We start from the raw sequence: 12,319 nt of genomic DNA on the forward strand, positions 1-12,319 counted from the left end.
ACGTACACACACCAAGAGGCTAAATTAACATTAATACAGGCATGACATCACACACACAGAAGAAAAGCACGTAAAAATAAAAAAAAACATATGAGAGATCGACTTAACACACATTAAAACAAGCATGAATAAAACCGACACACACACACACACGGCGGAGTAGCTATATCTCCAGTATGATGACTCACACAGCCAGTGCGTTTCCCTCCCGTTTTGAAAAGCGTTGCAGAGGAGATCCCTACCGACTGACTGTCCTCTAGTTTAAACGCAACACTGATGACTCAACCACTCTCTACCCCCAACTGACTCATGGCTGTAGTCCACGACACCGCATTACTCCATAGATTACCAGACCAATACCAGGTGAGAGAGAGATGGTGAAAGAGGGGAAGAGTGGAGGGGGGGGGGGGGAAGAGAAGATCAGTAGATGAAAAAGATGTGTCAAGAGAAAGCGACAGAAATAGGAGTGTTAAAGAAAGCAACAGAGGATGAAAGGAGGGAGGAGAGAAGGAAAGCGTGGAAGCTGCAGTTATTCTGAGCCACTGCAGGTTTACCAGCCGCCAACGGACCAACGCAGGCAGGGTGTCCCTTTAAGAGGCTCCTGCCACAGACAAAGACAGTCACGGCCAACACACACATAAAGCCGAACACACACTGCAGCAGCTTCTTCTTCTTCTTCTCCCTGCAGCATTCCTGACTGCAGCGTGTCTTAATCTGTTATGTTGCCTGTCAAGTGCATGAGAGAGAGAACAAGGGATGAGAAGAGAGAAAGGAATTTAGTTAAAGATGCCCTACTTGGGATGCAGCCAGTGATTAACAAGGGATGAAGAGAAAAGACGGTGAGATGAATGAAAAACTAAAACGGAGAGCCTTCACTCTGTAGCCCAAATGTCAGAGAGAGTTGATTTGAGAAGGAGGATAGAGAGAAACAAGAGGGGAGGGGCTAGACTGGGTGCGTCTGGAACAGGAAGTAAACACCCAGGTCATGTGATCTGGTCCTGAGGAGTAAAGAAGCAGCAGTGCAGAACTAGCATGGAGTATCTGCAGCATTGAGGAACGAGCAGTAGTGTGTTTGATGATTTTATTCGTTCAACTTTTATTCTTATTTACAATGACGGCCTACCAAAAGGCCCCCTGCGGGGACGGGTGCTGGGATTAAAAATAAAAAAAGTGTAGGACAAAAAAACATGACAAGAGAGACACCACATAAAGAGAGACCTAAGAAGACAACACAGCATGTGTGTTGGGGGGGTCCATGTTGCAGAGCCCAGGAATTTAAAGAACTAGGACGCTGCGTAGCCCAACAAAAGGTTATTTCTCAAACTCTGGATGAATGGGGGAAGCATATTACGGGCATCTTTCATTTACAAAACCACTGTTCAGGTCTACTCCCCCTCAGTTATATGCTTCTATTTCTATGATTGTGAAAGTTGTTTTTCAGAAAATTACTAGAAAGTCAGCAGCTGGCATTGAGCTGGTCTCATGTTTGATCCTGGGCAGAAAACATATCGAATTATTAGGCTTACACCGTATAACGGACTATTTTGAAATATCGACAGTAAGATTTACAATACCGCTCAAGGGTACCCATAAAAGACACCCCCACCCATGAAATCTAAGATGTGTCAACTAATGTATCTACTTCAGTGCTCCAGCTATACATTTGCTAACTAAGATGGCTAGATGTCAAGATCAAGCTTCTTGGTTACACCAGACATTCAACCCCCTCCTGGATCAAGATCCCTGTTGCCTAAATTGTTGTGTATAATTTTTTAAATTATAAATATTTAAATACTCTTTGTACACTCTGTGTGTGTGTGTGTGTGTGTGTGTGTGTGTGTGTGTGTGTGTGTGTGTGTGTAAAAACAAAAAAGAACTGTCCTAATATCAAGTTGCCCCCCCTCCCCCCTTTTCCAACAGAACAGTCTAAATTGATTGGGGCATGGACTCTACAAGTTGAAAGTGTTACTCAGGGATGCTGGCCCATGTTGTTTACAATGCTTCCCACAGAGTTTGGCTGGTTGTTTGGGTGGTGGACCATTCTTGATACACATTGGAAACTGTTGAGTGTGAAAAACTCTGTAGCTCTGCAGTTCTTGACACAAACCGATGTGCCTTGCACCTACTAACATAGCCCATTCAAAAAGGCACTTAAATAGTTGGTCTTGCTCATTCACCAGCTGAATGGCACAAACACAATCCATGTCTCAAGGCTTAAAAATGCATCTTTAACAGGTCTTAACAAGTGACATCAATAAGGGATCACAGCTTTGAACTTGATTCACCTGGTCAGACTCATGTAAAAAGGCAGGTGTTCTTAATGTTTTGTACACACACAGAAAGTATTCAGACCCCTTGACTTTTTCCACATTGTTACATTATTAAAGCCTTATTCTAAAATTGATTAAAAGTTTCTCAATCTACACACAATACCCCATAATAACAAAGCGAAAACAAAGGCATTTTTGCAAATTAATGAATAAAAAACAAAATCCTTTACATTAGTATTCAGACCCTTTACTATGAGACTCTAAATTGAGCTTAGGTGAATCCTGCTTCCATTGAACATTCTTGAGAGGTTTCTCCAACTTGGAGTACACCTGTGATAAATTCAATTGATTGGAGATGATTTGGAAAAGGCACACACCTGTCTATATAAGGTCCCACAGTTGTTCGTGCATGTCAGAGAGAAAAAACAAGCCATGAGGTCGAAGGAATTGTCCACAGAGCTCCGAGACAGGATTCTGTCGAGGCACAGACCTGGGGAAGGGTACTAAAACATTTCTGCAACATTGAAGGTCCCCAACAACACAGCGGCCCCCATCATTCTTAAATGGAAGAAGTGTGGAACCCCCAAGACTCTTCCTAGAGATGGCAGCCCATCCAAACTGAGCAATCGGGGGAGAAGGGCCTTGGTCAGTGAGGTGACTACGAACCTGATGGTCACTCTGACAGAGCGCCAGAGTTCCTCTGTGGAGATGGGAGAACTTTCCAGAAGGACAACCATCTGTGCAGCACTCCACCAATCAGGCCTTTATAGTACTGGCCAGACGGAAGTCACTCAGAAAACAAAGGCACATGACAGCCTGCTTGGAGGACTCAGACCATGAGAAACAGGATTCTCTGGTCTGATGAAACCAAGTTGAAATCTTTGACCTGAATGCCAAGCATCACTTCTGGAGGAAACCTGGGACCATCCTAACGGTGAAGCACGGTGGTGGCAGCGTCATGCTGTGGGGATGTTTTTCAGCGGCCGGGATAGGATACTAGTCAGGATTGAGGCAAAGATGAATGGAGCAAAGTACAGAGAGATCCTTGATTAACCTGCTTCAGAGCGCTCAGGACCTCAGACTGAGGATGGAGGTTTACCTTTACAAGACAATGAACCTAAACACACAGCCAAGTCAATGCAGAAGTGCCTTCGGGACAAGTCTGTGAATGTCCTTGAGTGGCCCAGCCAGAGCCTGGACTTGAACCTGATCTAACATCTCCGGAGAAATCTGAAAATTGCTGTGCAGCGATGCTCCCCATCTAACCTGACAGAGTTTGAGAGGATCTGCAGAGAATAAATGGGAGAAGCTCCCCAAATACAGGTGTGCCAAGCCCGTAGCGTCATACCCAAGAAGACTCGATGCTGTAATCGCTGCCAAAAGGTGCTTGTGTGTAGATTGATGAGGGAAAACAACTTAATCCATTTCAGAATAAGGCTGTAAACCTAACAAAATGTGGAAAAAGTCAAGGGGTCTGACTACTTTCCGAATGCACTGTGTGTGTGTGTGTACCATTTTTCTTGTGTAATAGCGCCCCTTGTGTAAACCTCCGGTAATACAGTATACCCCAATATGGTACAGAAACGGTATTACAAAACTGGTTACCTTCCAACCCTAATAATTATACCTGTGGCAGGTAAACCGTCAAACTACAAGCTACATAATGGTATATTTGACGTGTGATTATAGATTTTGTCCAATCGATTTATAGCAGAAAACAGGGAGGACATTACCTTTTCTTTCTATAGTTTTGTCCAGCTCCAGTGCCAAGTTGGATGTGTGCAAAACAGTCTCCGTTCATATAGGGAGCAATAAGGGCCCCATGAGACAGCTGTAGGCTGTAGCCCTCAGGATTGGCCTGGTGTTGTAGAGAGGGGCTGGACTGCTATACAGTCTGCCAGACAGACTACTAAAGTAGATGCCTGTTCACGTTGATAGAACTCCTTCCACATTAGGTCAAGCAAACAACGCCTTAGCGAAGGCCGGGAGTTAAAAAGCAAGTCTCACCTCTAGAAGCTGTAGAAACACTGCTTTTTTGCTATTCCTCTGGGTTCAGTCACAGGTCATGACTTGCAAAAAACTCCTAGTGAGATTTGCTCTACTTAGATGGGGATAAAAAATAAAAAATAAAAATGGGCTGAACCATAACATTACAGAAGCATGGAATAGATTCATGATTGCTCCGAGATACAGTCAACAGTACTCCTGCTCAATATAACCAATCCGAAAGTTCCATAGTTGCGCTAAATATTGATTCTAATGCATCGGAGCCTTGTACCTTTGCAGAAAGCCTTAAAATCAGGAATGGGGACAGTGCATTGACATGTGGATGGATCACTTGCACCTACAATCTCAGTGTTGTATGAGATAATGAATGAAAAGCTACAGGAGATATAGGTCATACTAGAACGGCCAGGATATCGCCGCTGAGGAATTGCCTCCTGTCCTGCTATTTGTTTTGTTTTATCTTATTCACAGACAGACCGGCTGAGACATCTTATTGAGCTGAAAATAAACATTTACTCCACTTCTCATCCATCAATAGCCTTCTCTTGTCATCTAACCCACAGAAACAAGACAGACAATAGAACGAGAGAGAGAGGTACATACAATACAAAGAGACGGTTTAGAGACAGTGAGACCAAAGAGACGGTTTAGAGACAGTGAGACCAAAGAGACGGTTTAGAGACAGTGAGACCAAAGAGACGGTTTAGAGACAGTGAGACCAAAGAGACGGTTTAGAGACAGTGAGACCAAAGAGACGGTTTAGAGACAGAGAGACCAAAGAGACGGTTTAGAGACAGAGAGACCAAAGAGACAGAGAGACGGTTTAGAGACAGAGAGACGGTTTAGAGACAGAGAGACGGTTTAGAGACAGAGAGACGGTTTAGAGACAGAGAGACGGTTTAGAGACAGAGAGACGGTTTAGAGACAGAGAGACGGTTTAGAGACAGAGAGACGGTTTAGAGACAGAGAGACCAAAGAGACGGTTTAGAGACAGAGAGACCAAAGAGACGGTTTAGAGACAGAGAGACCAAAGAGACGGTTTAGAGACAGAGAGACCAAAGAGACGGTTTAGAGACAGAGAGACCAAAGAGACGGTTTAGAGACAGAGAGACCAAAGAGACGGTTTAGAGACAGAGAGACCAAAGAGACGGTTTAGAGACAGAGAGACCAAAGAGACGGTTTAGAGACAGAGAGACGGTTTAGAGACAGAGAGACCAAAGAGACGGTTTAGAGACAGAGAGACCAAAGAGACGAGAAGTGGAGGAAAACAACTACTTTCGGATCATCTGATGCCAAGAAGCCACAAGGTGATGTAACGCTAACCGTTAACACAGAGTAACCTGAAGCAGCCGCAGTACTCTAGGCTACTGGGAAGAAGGCGTGGCAACGGTTGGTGACCCAGTATCTCTGGCACTGTTCCCAGTGAAGGCTTAAATCACAGAGGGAGAACATTTTGGGTGTGCTGTGGCCAGGGGATTAATACTCGTGACCAGTGCCTGTGTGCCAGTTCATTAGAAGTGCGAGTTAACCAGTGAGATTAGGGGTGTCAAACTCCTTTTCCCAGGGCCCGCATTCAGTCTTTACCAAAGTCTGGAGGGCCGCACTTAAATTTACTAGATTTCCTCACCGTAAAAATTAGTCCTCTTTCCATCACTATTGGAACTTTCGATGCTCCTGGACTGTCTAACTTTAGTTGACGTTGACTGTTAGCAAGCTGGACAAAGGAAACTGACCAAAAATGTAGGTCCATTACGTCTGACTACACAGTTATCAGATAACTAACTAACTGACTACACAGTTATCTGGCCACCTGCGGGCCAGATTGAATGGGCTAGAGGGCCAGGCCTGGAGTTTGACACGTGAGTTCAGAGGTTAAACACAGGGGATTGGGAGACAATTAGTCAATAGTCTAAAGAATCCTACTCTCCTTTTTTTACCTTCCTAGTCTGTATATGGCCTCCCGAGTGGAGGGCATCTCAGTGCTAGAGGTGTCACTACAGAACCTGGTTCGATTCCAGGCTGTATCACAACCGGACGTGATTGGGAGTCCCATAGGGCGGCGCACAATTGGCCAAGTGTCATCCGGGTTTGGCAGTCATTGTAAATAATACTTCTTTAAAAATGTATTAAATTGTCTCCCCCCCTCAATCTACACACACACAGCAAAAACTGTTTAGAAATGTTTGCTAATTTATAAGAAACTGAAAAATTACATTTATTCAGTACTTTGTCGGGGCACCTTTGGCAGCGATTACAGCCTCTGACTTCTTGGGTATGACGCTACAACCTTGGCACATCTGTATTTGGGGAGTTTCTCCCAATCTTCTCTACAGATCGTCTCAAGCTCTGTCAAGTTGGATGGGGAGCGTGTTGCTGCACAGCTATTTTCAGGTCTCTCCAGAGATGTTAGATTGGGTTCAAGTCCAGACTCTCGCTGTGCCACTCAAGACAATTGAGACTTGTCCCGAAGCCACTCCTCAAATCAAATGTACTTACTTACAAGCCCTTAACCAACAAGCCCTTACCAACAAGCCCTTAACCAACAATACTTTAAGTTAAGAAAGAAATGGAAGTAAAAAAAAATAAAAGTAACAAATTATTAAAACTGCAGCAGTAAAATAACAAGCGAGGCTATGTACAGGGGGTACTGGTACAGAGTCAATGTGCGGGGGCACCGGTTAGTTGAGGTAATATGTACATGTAGGTAGATTTAAAGTGACTATGTACAGATTATAAACAGAGTAGCAGCAGCAGCATTTATTTTTTTTATATTTTTTTTTTATAAGGGCCTGGGTAGGCATTTGATTAGCTGTTCAGGAGTCTTATCGCTTGGGGGGGTAGAAGCTGTTAAGAAGCCTTTTGGACCTAGACTTGGCGCTCCGGTACAGCTTGCCATGTGGTAGTAGGGAGAACAGTCTATGACTGGGGTGGGTGGGGTCTGACCATTTTTAGGGCTTTCCTCTGACACCGCCTGGTATAGAGGGCCTGGATGGCAAGAAGCTTTGCCCCAGTGATGTAGTGGGCCGTACGCACTACCCTCTGTAGTGCCTTGCGGTCGAAGGCAGAGCAGTTGCCATACTAAGCAGTGATGCAACCAGCTCTCAATGGTGCAGCTGTAGAACTGTGAGGATGAGGACCCATGCCAAATATTTTCTGCTGAGGGGGAAATAGGCTTTGTTGTGTCCTCTTCACAACTGTCTTGGTGTGTTTGGACCATGAGTTTGTTGGTGAAGTGGACACCAAGGAACTTGAAGCTGTTCCACTATAGCCCCATCGATAAGAAATGGGGGTGTGCTCAGTCCTCCTTTTCCTGTAGTCCACAATCATCTCCTTTGTCTTGATCACATTGAGGGAGAGGTTGTCCTGACAACACAACCAGGTCTTCTAGAGCAACCACACAACCACCACATCCTCCCTATAGGCTGTCTCATCGTTGTCGGTGATCAGCCCTACCACTGTTGTATCATCGGCAAACTTGGTGTGGGAGTCGTGCCTGGCCATGCAGTCATGAGTGAACAGGGAGTACAGGATGGGGCTGAGAACGCAACCCCAGTGTTGTCTTGACTGTGTGCTTAGGGTCATTGTCCTGTTGGAAGGTGAATCTTCGCCCCAGTCTGAGATCCTGAGCCAAATTTCTGTACTTTGCTCCGTTCATCTTTGCCTCGATCATGACTAGCATCCCAGTCCCTGCCTCTGAAAAACATCCCCGCAGCATGTTGCCACCAACATGCTTCACCGTAGGGATGGTGCCAGGTTTCCTCCAGATGTGGCGCTTGGCATTCAGGCCAAAGAGTTCAATCCTGGTTTCATCAGAACAGAGAATCTTGTTGGCAAACTCCAAGCAGGCCGTCATGCTCCTGAAGAGTGGCATCCATTTGGCCCCTCTACTATTAAAATACATGATTGGTGGAATGCTACAGAGATGGGAAAACCTTCTAGAAGAACAATCATCTCCAAGAGGAACTCTGGAGCTCTGTCAGAGTGACCATCGGGTTCTTGGTCACCTCCCTGACCAAGGCCCTTCTCCCCCGATTGCTCAGTTTGGACTAGAGGTCGACCGATTATGATTTTTCAACACCGATACCGATTATTGGAGGACAATAATAACAATTACAACAATGCTGAATGAAAACTTAATTTAACTTAATATATCAATAAAATCACTTTAGCCTCAAATAAATAATGAAACGTGTTCAATTTGGTTTAAATAATGCAAAAACAAAGTGTTGGAGAAGAAAGTAAAAGTGCAATATGTGCCATGTAAGAAAGCTAACGTTTAAGTTCCTTGCTCAGAACATATGAAAGCTGGTGGTTCCTTTTAACAGGCGTCTTCAATATTCCCACGTAAAAAAGTTTTAGGTTGTAGTTATTATAGGACTATTTCTCTCTATACCATTTGTATTTCATTAACCTTTGACTATTGGCTGTTCTTATAGGCACTTTAGTATTGCCAGTGTAACAGTATAGCTTCCGTATCTCTCCTCGCTCCTCCCTGGGCTCAAACCAGGAACACGACAACAGCCACCCTCGAAGCAGCATTACCCATGCAAAGCAAGGGGAATAATTACTCCAAGAGCGAGTGACGATTGAAAGGCTATTAGCGCGCACCCCGCTAACTAGCTAGCCATTTCACATCGGTTACCACAGCCTCATCTCGGGAGATGATAGGCTTGAAGTCCTAAACAGTGCTGTGCTTGCGAAGAGCTGCTGGCAAAACGCACAAAAGTGCGGTTTGAATGAATGCTTACGACGAGCCTGCTGCTGCCTACCACCGCTCAGTCAGACTACTCTATCAAATCAGACAAAATTATAACATAACACACAGAAATACGAGCCTTAGGTCATTAATATGGTCGAATCCGGAAACTATAATCTCGAAAACAAGACATTTATTCTTGCAGTGAAATACGGAACCGTTCCGTATTTTATCTAACGGGTGGCATCCATGTCTAAATATTCCTGTTACATTGCACAACCTTCAATGTTATGTCATTATTACGTGAAATTCTGGCAAATTAGGCGGCCCAAACTGTTGCAAAAATACGACTCTGCGTGCAATGAACGCAAGAGAAGTGACACAATTTTACCTGATTAATATTGCCTGCTAACCTGGATTTATTTTAGCTAAATATGCAGGTTTAAAAATATATACTTCTGTGTATTGATTTTAAGAAAGGCATTAATGTTTAGGTACACATTGGAGCAACGATACGCACCGCAACGATTATATGCAACGCAGGACACGCTGGATAAACTAGTAATATCATCAACCATGTGTAGTTAACATGATTGATTGTTTTTTTATAAAGATACGTTTAATGCTAGCTAGCAACTTACCTTGGCTTCTACTGCATTCGCGCAACAGGCAGTCTCCTCGTGGAGTGCAATGTAATCAGGTGGTTAGAGCTTTGGACTGGTTAATTGTAAGGTTGCAAGATTGAATCCCCCAAGCTGACAAGGTGAAAATCTGTCGTTCTGCCCCTGAACGAGGCAGTTAACCCACCGTTCCTAGGCCGTCATTGAAAATAAGAATGTGTTCTTAACTGACTTACCTAGTTAAATATTTTTTTAAAATAAATAAAATAAAAATATCGGACAAATCGGTGTCCAAAAATACAGATTTCCGATTGTTGTGAAAACTTGAAAATCGGCCCTAATTAAATGGCCATTCCGATTAATCGGTCGACCTCTAGTTTGGACGAGTGGCCAGCTCTAGGAAGAGTCTTGGGGGATCCAAACTTCTTCCATTTAACAATGCTCTAGAAATGTTTTGGTACCCTTCCCAGATCTGTGCCTCGACACAATCCGGTCTCCGAGTTCTACAGACAATTCCTTCGACCTCACGGGTTGGTTTTTGCTCTGACATGCACTGTCAACTGTGGAACCTTATCTAGACAGGTGCTGTAACGTAACAAAATGTGGAAAAAGTCAAGGGGTCTGAATACTTTCCGAAGGCCAACGTATATGAAGAGCGTACGCAATGTTTGTGTGTTTTCCTGAGGCCTCCTGCAGTCAGTGACCTCGCACACCCACTCAGTGAGCAGCTGCCCACATGCCTGGCATAGAAACACACGGCGGGCAGCCTGCGACCTCCACAAATACTGGGACACACTGGGAGACGTACACACATGTGCGCACAAAATGTGTGCACTCAGCCTAGAGTCCTAACCCTGCAAAGGACTCAATTTATATTAGAAACCAGCAGATGAGCACAAGAAACTGGCCTCCTTTGAGGAAATTATACAATCAAGTGACTAATCTTCTGTTTTAATTTGGGGGAAACACTGGCTGGCTGATGGTGATGAAGCATGAAAAAGTCAAGATGACCGGCGCAGTTTAAAATATCCCCTTAAGACAAGAGAAGTCCAAACACTTGAGATCTCTCGGCAGTAATGATATATTCATTGGCAAGCAGGGGAGGATACATTCACGGAGTAACCATAGTGGATGAAAGTCTATAGAAATACTGTGTTTATCCTGTGTCCCTCCCTCCATCCAGCCAACCCTCCCTCTGAAGAATGAGCAGAGTAAACAGGAACAGAGCATATCAAACCGCCCTGTGTTTCCTTCACTCTCATTCCCTTCCTCCCTGAAGTAGGTTTGTCTATTATGTCTCCCTGAGGGACATGTAATCAACTCCATTGGAAGCTACCACACACACACACGTGTGTGTGTGTGTGTGTAACATTAAAACAGGAGACATTAAAGACAGGTCATAGACATACAGTGCATTTAGAAAGTATTCAGACCACTTTACTTTTTCCACATTTTGTTACGTTACAGCCCTATTCTAAAATGGACTATATAAAATCCCCATCTCCACACACACACACACATAATAACAAAGCAAAAACAGGTTGACATTTTGGCAAATATATAAACAAATATCTTAATTACATAAGTATTCAGGCCCTTTGCTATGAGACTCAAAATTGAGCTCAGGTGCCTCCTTTTTCCATTGATCATCCTTGAGATGTTTCAACAACTTGATTGGAGTCCACCTGTGGTAAATTCAATTGATTGGACATGATTTGGAAAGGCATGCACCTGTCTATATAAGGTCGACGGTGCATGTCAGTGCATGTCAGATCAAAAACCAAGCCATGAGGTCGAATTGTCCGTAGAGCTCGGAGACAGGATTGTGTCGAGGCACAGACCTGGGGAAGGGTACTAAAACATTTCTGCAACATTGAAGGTCCCCAAGAACACAGTGGCCCCCATCATTCTTAAATGGAAGAAGTTTGGAACCCCCAAGACTCTTCCTAGAGCTGGCCGCCCAGCCAAACTGGTTCAACAGGACAACAACCCTAAGCACACAGCCAAGACAACACAGGAGTGGCTTTGGGACAAGTCTCTAAATGTCTGAGTGGCCCAGCCAGAGCCCGGACTTGAACCTGATCAAACATCTCAGGAGACCTGAAAATAGCTGGGCAGCTCCCCAGCCAACCTGAGAGAGAGAATAATGGGGGAATAATGGGGGAAACTCCAAATACAGGTGTGCCAAACTTGTAGCGTCATACCCAAAAAGACGAGGCTATAGTCACTGCCAAAGGTGCTTCAACAAAGTACTGAGTAAAGGGTTTGAATACTTACGTAAATGTAATATTTCAGTAGTTTAAAAAAATTAATTGGCAAACATTTCTAGAAACCTGTTTTTGATTTGTCATGGGAAATTGTGTGTAGATATCGGGGAAATAACTATTTAATACATTTTCGAATAAGGCTGTAAAGTAACAAAATGTGGAAAAATTCAAGGGGGTCTGAATACTTTCCAAATTCACTGTATAGTCAGTGTCCAGATTTCAGTTTACATTTAATCCTTCTGAACAGTAGGCAACAGTTCCCTTGACATGCCATAGGCCTATTTGAAGTCCTGGTCTTGTGACTGGCGAATATGCATAGCTCCTCAAACAACATAGGCACTGATCATTCTCTATTACCATCATCAAATCTTAACCAAACATCACTTTTCTGGCCCTCCTTTTATTTTTAACTCTCCATTTTGTAGCTTCTCTCTTATTGAATTAAACACGCAGACATTG

At 44.0% G+C, this 12,319-nt stretch overlaps 1 protein-coding gene across 4 annotated transcripts in view; it reads right to left on the minus strand.

The window, feature by feature from the left end:
• The window catches only part of gramd4a (GRAM domain containing 4a), a 71,091-nt gene that overhangs the window by 50,625 nt on the left and 8,147 nt on the right, over positions 1-12,319 (minus strand). Inside the window, exon 1 of one of the 4 annotated variants that reach the window (XM_029630031.2) lies at positions 189-641. The exons of the other annotated variants lie outside the window; for them this stretch is intronic. The gene's annotated coding sequence lies outside the window, so the exon portion shown is untranslated. Of the gene's footprint in view, positions 1-188; positions 642-12,319 lie in introns of those variants that run through there. 4 annotated transcript variants of the gene reach the window in all.

Source organism: Oncorhynchus nerka, linkage group LG23 (genome assembly GCF_034236695.1).
Source record: "Oncorhynchus nerka isolate Pitt River linkage group LG23, Oner_Uvic_2.0, whole genome shotgun sequence".
NCBI lineage: Eukaryota > Metazoa > Chordata > Actinopteri > Salmoniformes > Salmonidae > Oncorhynchus > Oncorhynchus nerka.